The sequence below is a fragment of the Rutidosis leptorrhynchoides genome, chromosome 1, assembly GCF_046630445.1.
Source record: "Rutidosis leptorrhynchoides isolate AG116_Rl617_1_P2 chromosome 1, CSIRO_AGI_Rlap_v1, whole genome shotgun sequence".
Taxonomy (NCBI): domain Eukaryota; kingdom Viridiplantae; phylum Streptophyta; class Magnoliopsida; order Asterales; family Asteraceae; genus Rutidosis; species Rutidosis leptorrhynchoides.
The window spans coordinates 613224580-613233652 of NC_092333.1; the positions used below are offsets into that span (position 1 = coordinate 613224580).

General features: G+C 33.7%; 1 non-coding gene across 1 annotated transcript; it reads right to left on the bottom strand.

The window, feature by feature from the left end:
• Positions 1–656: 656 nt before the first annotated feature.
• On the bottom strand, positions 657–762 carry LOC139887251 (small nucleolar RNA R71). The gene has a single exon (XR_011773089.1). It is a non-coding gene; the product is annotated as a small nucleolar RNA R71 (small nucleolar RNA).
• Positions 763–9073: the final 8311 nt, after the last annotated feature.

Sequence of the window (9073 nt, forward strand, 5' to 3'; positions counted from 1 at the left end):
TAACTCGATCAAGACATCTAGCAAATATTGTCGCCGTTGATTTTTCTTTAGAATCGTCATTCAGTCGACCAATTACTCCAATTCAAATTTCCAATAATCCATTTTTTGAACATGACCTCACAGTTGAGAATTCGGAGAATATTCAGGGACAATTCATAGATCCTGAACCATTAATCTTTCCTCCGGAACCACCAATCATTCAAACGGAGATTATTGAGGAACCAACCATTAAATCAGAATCCTCTAGTGATTCAGATTCAACAAATTCAATTATGGAAAATCTGAAACCTCTAAGTATGGAAGACCGAATGAGAGCTAAACGCACTGGCCAAGGTCATGCAATTACTCAACCAGACATAAATGCGCCAGATTATGAAATCAAAGGACAAATTCTACACATGGTAACTAATCAATGCCAATTTAGTGGTGCACCGAAGGAAGATCCAAATGAACATCTTCGTACCTTTAATAGGATCTGCACACTATTTAAAATAAGAGAAGTGGAGGATGAACAGATATATCTCATGTTATTTCCCTGGACTTTAAAGAGAGAAGCTAAAGATTGGTTAGAATCGTTACCTGAAGGAGCGATTGATACATGGGACGTTTTAGTTGAAAAATTTCTTAAACAATTCTTTCCGGCATCTAAAGCCGTGAGACTTCAAGGAGAAATTGTTACGTTCACACAAAAGCCAAATGAAACTCTATATGAGGCATGGACAAGATTTGAAAGTTATTAAGAGGATGTCCGCAACATGGTTTAGACACCTGTCAAATAGTACAAATATTCTACCAAGGATGCGACATCACTACAAGGAAAGACATCGATATAGCAGCTGGTGGTTCCATTATGAAGAAAACAGCAATTGATGCTTACAAAATTATTGATAACACTGCTTCCCACTCACATGAGTGGCACCAAAAAAAAAGATATCGTTAGATCATCTAAAGCAGCTAGAGCCGATTCTAGCCATGACTTAGATTCCATTTCCGCAAAGATAGATGCTGTTGAGAGACGAATGGAAAAGATGACTAAAGATATCCACTCAATACGAATTAGTTGTGAGCAGTGTTGTGACGATCGCTCCAAATCCATATGGACAATACGTCATTCATTGATTTCATTGCGAGGTATTTAACCTCTATATGATACGTTTTGTAAACATTGCATTCTTTTGAAAAGGCACACCATAAATGAATATTTAAATCAAAGGTTTTCGACATCTGATGATTTCTACATATAGACAATCACCGTAAATAATAGTTTACAATAGTACTTCCGTTGACAATGCAGTCAAAATAAGATACATGGTGATAATTTGGTGAATGCAACGTTTCCTTGAAAAGTATGTCATGTAAGACTCCATGCACATAGCTTGTCTAACATATAAGCAACAGCGGAAGACTTCTAGGAAACCTGAGAATAAACATGCTAACAAGTGTCAACACAAAGGTTGGTGAGTTCATAGTTTTAATGTTTCGCATAATCTGTGTATAAAGGTGGATCACAAGATTTCAGTTGTTTCATCCAGAAACGTTTATCAAAATATTCTAAAAGATTGAGCACCCTGGTAACTAAACTTAACGTATATATAATTTGTACCCTTTGTATAATCATCTTAATAGTACACGCAAACCAATGTGTACGCTTCTCAAATAGCATACGTCCGTTAAAAGGCTAGTGCTCTAGCTCATACGGGGATATCAAGCCCTATGGATCCATATATAACTACTCGCGCCCACCAGTTCTTATAACCGGCAGTTACTAGTTACCAAAGCTAAGGGATTTTCGGTTCAAACTCGGTGTAGAATTTAGTATGTACTTGTATCCATTGCGTTTATAATAAAGTGCATGTATTCTCAGCCCAAAAATGTATATTGTAAAAGCAATTAAAAAGGGAGCAAATGAAACTCACGCATATAAATCTAGTATTTTCAGTATTTATAAACAGTCGCATGTATTCTCATCCCAAAAATATATTGAGTAAAAGGGATCATATGAAACTCACCTTAGCAGCACATAAAGTTGTTCACCAAAACGTGACCGAAACTCGGAATATCAAATAACCGTAGATCTCAACCTAGAGAACATATGTTGGTCAATAAATGTCTATCAAGCTAGGTCAGGTCATAGTGTATAACAATCCTAATGCTCGAGATCGACATACAAAAGTTATCCAAAGTCGTTTCAAAAAGTCAATTTTGACAATAGTTCAACAAAACGAGACATACCTTATATAAGGATTCATTTACTCGGTTGGTAATATTCAAAAATCCAATTTATCAATCTCGTAAATAAGTTGTTTAAATCTTAATTATAGATTCAAAAGCAATTTCAATTAACGTTAATCATAATTCAGTTGATCATATCTTTTAATCCGTTCATCGAAATTATTCGATATCTAAATGAAAAGTTATTGATTTTTCGCCAGCTTTTCAAAAACATGTATATCATATACCTTTTACCAGTAATATATGTATTTACTTCGTGATTCATCATAACTGTTTAACGATAAAATTTAGCATACAAGCATGCATAAATATATATACTCGAGCACTAGACATGGATACACAATTAATGTATAAAAGATAAAATATGAGTGCTTACGTATCAATATTGAGATTCAATATTGTAGGAAAGTACGTAGACGCAACAGAGATGATAAACACTAGATTTGATTCACAAATATACCCTCGAACATTACCCATAACCTCCTTGACAATAACCCATAATTTCCTTAGCTCTATCCCGCTCAAAAACCCATTTTGAAGGTGACACGCTCATAACCTCGTCGTAGTATTTTAGGTATATATACTACTAATAATGATATTATAATAAGATTAATAATAATAATATTAATCTTAATAATAATAATAATAATAATAATAATAATAATATAAAATAATAATAATACAGAGGAATGAATCGAGCTTTTATAGTATGTGGCCTGCTACAGTACCTCATGCGATCGCATGAGTTTTCAATGTTTTTGCCATGCGATCGCATGGCCGCCTTATCCCGTTTTTGTTTGCTAGTTCGTCGACATCAAATAGTGTTTTACTGTAGCAAATAGTGTTACTGTAGCAAATAGTGGGGGTACTGTAGCAAATAGTGTTTACTGTAGCAAATAGTGTTTACTGTAGCAAATCATGTAGCAAAGTCGTTTTCACTGTAGCACTGTAGCAAAATACGGTTTCACTGTAGCAAATAGTGTTTTACGGTAGGAAAGTCGTTTTTACTTGTACATATATATATATATATATATATATATATATATATATATATATATATATATATATATACATACATACATATAATTGTTAATGAATCGTCGAGAGCAGTCAAATGTAATTTAATACATGAAACAGTTCTAAAATTTTAGGATTCAACTTCATAGACTTTGCTTATCGTGTCGGAAACATTAAATCATTTAAAGATAAAGTTTAAATTTGGTCAGAAATTTCCGGGTCATCACAGTACCTACCCGTTAAAGAAATTTCGTCCCGAAATTTAAGTGAGGTCGTCATGGCTAACAATAGAAATGTTTTCATGACGAATATGAGTTGATAAATAGAATTTTATCACCGTTGAATTATATGGATAAAACAATCCGATTTCTTGAAGCGTATGAGAGAAGTTATCGTAAAAGAGTGAAATGAAAGAATAGAGATTCGTCTTAGCTTTTGACGTAGTTATGATTGATTTCCAGAATTTAAGGAACAGAAAATCTTCATAATCTAAATAAGATTTGATTCTTCGGAATTTGAGGAAATTAGGATTTTCTTTGATTAAATGCGTAATCTGTCTCGATTGCTATAAATTGACCTCTTCCGTTTCATTTATTTTCACCACTCCTATAATCTTCTTTCTTATTTCATACATCCCAATAGATTGTGAAAATGCTTAATCCAGTTCTGATTCTTGATATTTTCCTGGCTATCGTATCCTTCATTCTTCTTTTTCATCTGCCACCAGAGGAAGTTATTTTCTTCTACTATTACCTTGGGGTTATAGTGTTTTTCATTCTCCCGTGTCTTTATATTGCTATACGCATTGATATACACGGTTTGTAATTTCGGGGTTATTATCGGGCTTTATGTTCTCCATTATATTTCGGAGCTTCATGCTTTCGTTTTCTCTTCCCGACCTTAAGTCAAGCGAATAATGGTCCAGAATTCGTAGGTATGAATTTCAGAATAAACATAATTAATGTTCTAAGAAAGAAACGGTAATGGCACAATCCGACTTGTCAAATTACCAGAATATCCGGAAAAGACCGAATCATCAAGAAATATATTTTCTTGATATATTTAGAGATTATATAGAATGAAAGAGTTATGTAACATGGTTTATGATGAGGGTGTGATCTGTGAACCTTTGTCACATTTCATTAGAAACTCAACATGACTTACTGTAATATAATCACGTTGATCAAGTGTCATTATATTATACTAACTCATGCTTCAGTTCCCAACATTACTTCAAAACATCCATTTTTTTTTCGAATTTTTCAGATTTTAGAAACTAAAATAGTTTCTTTTATGATGTAACACAGATAGCGCGAAGAGGTAATGATTTCAGATAAGAATGGTTTCGAAAAATATCTTCAGAAATATGGAGGATATTTATAATGGGAGATACGATGATATCTTAGAATATTTAAGATAAGATGATGATGAAGAATATTGTCCGCAAAGGTTTTAGAGTAAGGAGCAAGGTATTCGCTAATGATTTCAGCAGACTCTGAATCATTTGGATTCTTTGAAGGTAGATTTAGTCTTTGTGATTTGTCCACAGCCTCCTTCATGGTCTGCTCAATCCGTTTTTCAATTCCAAACCTTCTCTTTTTCTATGCTTTACCACCATACCATTCTTTATCATCAAACTTTTGACTGTTAAGGTCGTTTACAGTTTTTGCTGCTTCATCAACATTTTTCCAAAATTCGGAGAACTAGTTCCGTAGTTTGGGGTGTTTTTCGGAAACTTCACATTCGAAGTATGTAAGTCCAGGAGGTAGACGTTATATGTACACATATAACTGTTGGCGTAGACGTGCTACAAGATTTCAAGATACTGATTGCTAATTCCCGATAGTTGGTATGGCAATTGCCGTTACAAGATGTGGATGAGTACATGATACAGTTTCAATGAGTATAAGGATTTTTCGGAAGGTCAAAGATCAATGAAGTTGTTGGTAAATTTACTGCTAATGTGGTGGAACATGAAAGGTTCCCCAGTAACGAAAACATATATGCCAAAATTACAAGTCTGAAAGGTCGACATTGACTGGTTGAATGGTTGATAATACTGGATACTTTGAAAAGGAATTGCAAGGTTATTTTTGGTAAAAACAATACCAAAGGATCTTTCACAGTTTTGAAGTCAAAGTATAGCTTTGAAAGATGTAGAGATCTAAGAATGATTTCACCGGTTCAGAGTTATGACTTGGATTCTGATCCGTCAATATCAGAATATGTAATTGAATTTGTATGAAAACGATTGTATATTGCTGTGAGCATAGTTAATAATTTTTGAATCAAAGTTGAAGAATGTACAATATAACATATTAATTGTGAACTTATATATTTCCCGAGTATTACCTACCCGTTAAAGATTTCACAATTAATACTTTGTACAAAAGAATTTTTATTACCGTTTTTATGAAAATATATGTATGTATATTTTCTTCAGATGTAATACAGATTTAATGAGTTAATATCATATTAAGCTCATTTGATTTTCGGCTTGAATTAGAAATGAATAATCTCTAAAATATTAAAGATTACATAATCTTTGCGGAGTATTTCGCTAATGAAATCAATACTTCATTATTTATTCTTATTGATATTCCTTGGTGAAGCGTGTTGATATTCGTGGAATTCTTGCAAACTTCGCAAGGTGCAAATGATGTTTTCTAGAAAGTTTCGAGTGCATCGAAGATGAAAGTGTAAAATCAACCATATTATTGAATAATACACTTGGTTTATTATGAAACGGAATTCTTTGGATTAAAACAGAGATTGTAGTTAACGAAGGTTAAGTTGTTAACGAAGGATGTACATCATAGCATATTAGTAATATGAATTTAACCGAGTAGTATTTACCCTTTTTCAATTCATACTTAATAGCTTAGTACGAAAAGATGTATGATGGTTTTAAAATATATATATAAGATATACATATAAATTCTTCAGAGAGAATGAGTTAATATTTCATAACTCGTTGATACAAATATACGCATTGTTGACTTGTAATAATATCCACGGTGCTTTCTTGAACTGGCGGAGCTTGTGATGTTAGAGGTGCTGATGATTCTAATGATGTTGACAGCACTAACTGTGCTGGTGAGGCTAAGGGTACTATTGATGCTGTTGGTAAAACAAGTCTAGCTTGTACCTTACGCATCATTCTTGTCAGGATTTCTATTATTCCTTCTATTTATCTGATTTACGGTTAGAACTGGGATAAATAATCTCTAAGATTTTAGAGATTACATAATCACCGTAGAATATTTCTTCGATGAAGTTATGAATCAGTACTTCATCATTTATTGTTGTTGGCACTCCTTGGTATCTACGGTGCGTATGATGTTGATATCTGAAGTACAGTTTTTAGATGTGATATTGAGGTGTGGGATGCGGATGTGGTTGTTGGTGGTGGTAATGGTACTGTTGTTGTTGATGATGGTGGTACTGGTTATGCTGCTGGTGCTGCTGCTGGTGTTTGTAACCTTTGCACCATATTCTCCAAAGCCACTACCCGAGCTCGAAGCTCGTTGACTTCTTCTATTATACCGGGATGATCGGTGGTTCGGACGAGCGGGCGAATAAGATTTAGAATGTGAGATAGTATATAATCATGACTAGATACTCTGGAAATGAGAGAGAAAATGGAATTACGAATAGGTTCGCCGGTAAGTGCTTCAGGTTCTTCGCCAAGAGGGCAATGTGGTGGATGGAAGGGATTGCCTTCTTCTTGTCTCCAATGACTAAGTAAGCTACGAACCCATCCCCAATTCATCCAGAATAGATGATGGCTAATTGGTTGATCCATTCCGGTTACACTGTCTTCGGAGTTCATGTGAATATCCATATCGGAATAGCTGTCGGAATTTAAGGAATTTGAACTAGATACGTGATCCATCTTGTATAATCAGGGAATTGATTTTTGATATAAGATAGATTATAGAATTTAGATTGGTACTCCTCAATACATAATTTATATATGTATATATAATACCAAAATCCCGTAAATTACAGAGAAATTTTCGGAAGATGTCAGGAAAAGTTTACAGTAACAGATATGCTAAGATATAAATTTTGTCGGTACACTATCTATGCAGTAAATGCAGTAAGACGTGTCTAGACTTAGGAATGATAAGCAAGTAATTTTCGACAATAAATGGTAAGCAAAACTTGGTAAAAACATATACGGTCATAGTCCAGACTCACTAATGCATCCTAACAATAACCAGTTAGACACACTCATGCAAGACCTGGTTCACTAGGACCAACGCTCTGATACCAACTGTGACGATCGCTCCAAATCCATATGGACAATACGTCATTCATTGATTTCATTGCGAGGTATTTGACCTCTATATGATACGTTTTGTAAACATTGCATTCTTTTGAAAAGGCACACCATAAATGAATATTTAAATCAAAGGTTTTCGACATCTGATGATTTCTACATATAGAAAATCACCGTAAATAATAGTTTACAATAGTACTTCCGTTGACAATGCTGTCAAAATAAGATACATGGTGATAATTTGGTGAATGCAACGTTTTCTTGAAATGTATGTCATGTAAGACTCCATGCACATAGCTTGTCTAACATATAAGCAATAGCGGAAGACTTCTAGGAAACCTGAGAATAAACATGCTAACAAGTGTCAACACAAAGGTTGGTGAGTTCATAGTTTTAATGTTTCGCATAATTTGTGTATAAAGGTGGATCACAAGATTTCAGTTGTTTCATCCAGAAACGTTAATCAAAATATTCTAAAAGATTGAGCACCCTGGTAACTAAACTTAACGTATATATAATTTGTACCCTTTGTATAATCATCTTAATAGTACACGCAAACCAACTTGTACGCTTCTCAAATAGCATACGTCCGTTAAAAGGCTAGCGCTCTAGCTCAGACGGGGATATCAAGCCCTATGGATCCATATATAACTACTTGCGCCCACCAGTTCTTATAACCGGCAGTTACTAGTTACCAAAGCTAAGGGATTTTCGGTTCAAACTCGGTGTAGAATTTAGTATGTACTTGTATCCATTGCGTTTAAAATAAAGTGCATGTATTCTCAGCCCAAAAATGTATATTGTAAAAGCAATTAAAAAGGGAGCAAATGAAACTCACGCATATAAATCTAGTATTTTCAGTATTTATAAACAGTCGCATGTATTCTCAGCCCAAAAATATATTGAGTAAAAGGGATCATATGAAACTCACCTTAGCAGCACATAAAGTTGTTCACCAAAACGTGACCGAAACTCGGAATATCAAATAACCGTAGATCTCAACCTAGAGAACATATGTTGGTCAATAAATGTCTATCAAGCTAGGTCAGGTCATAGTGTATAACAATCCTAATGCTCGAGATCGACATACAAAAGTTATCCAAAGTCGTTTCAAAAAGTCAATTTTGACAATAGTTCAACAAAACGAGACATACCTTATATAAGGATTCATTTACTCGGTTGGTAATATTCAAAAATCCAATTTATCAATCTCGTAAACAAGTTGTTTAAATCTTAATTATAGATTCAAAAGCAATTTCAATTAACGTTAATCATAATTCAGTTGATCATATCTTTTAATCCGTTCATCGAAATTATTCGATATCTAAATGAAAAGTTATTGATTTTTCGCCAGCTTTTCAAAAACATGTATATCATATACCTTTTACCAGTAATATATGTATTTACTTCGTGATTCATCATAACTGTTTAACGATAAAATTTAGCATACAAGCATGCATAAATATATATACTCGAGCACTAGACATGGATACACAATTAATGTATAAAAGATAAAATATGAGAGCTTACGTATCAATA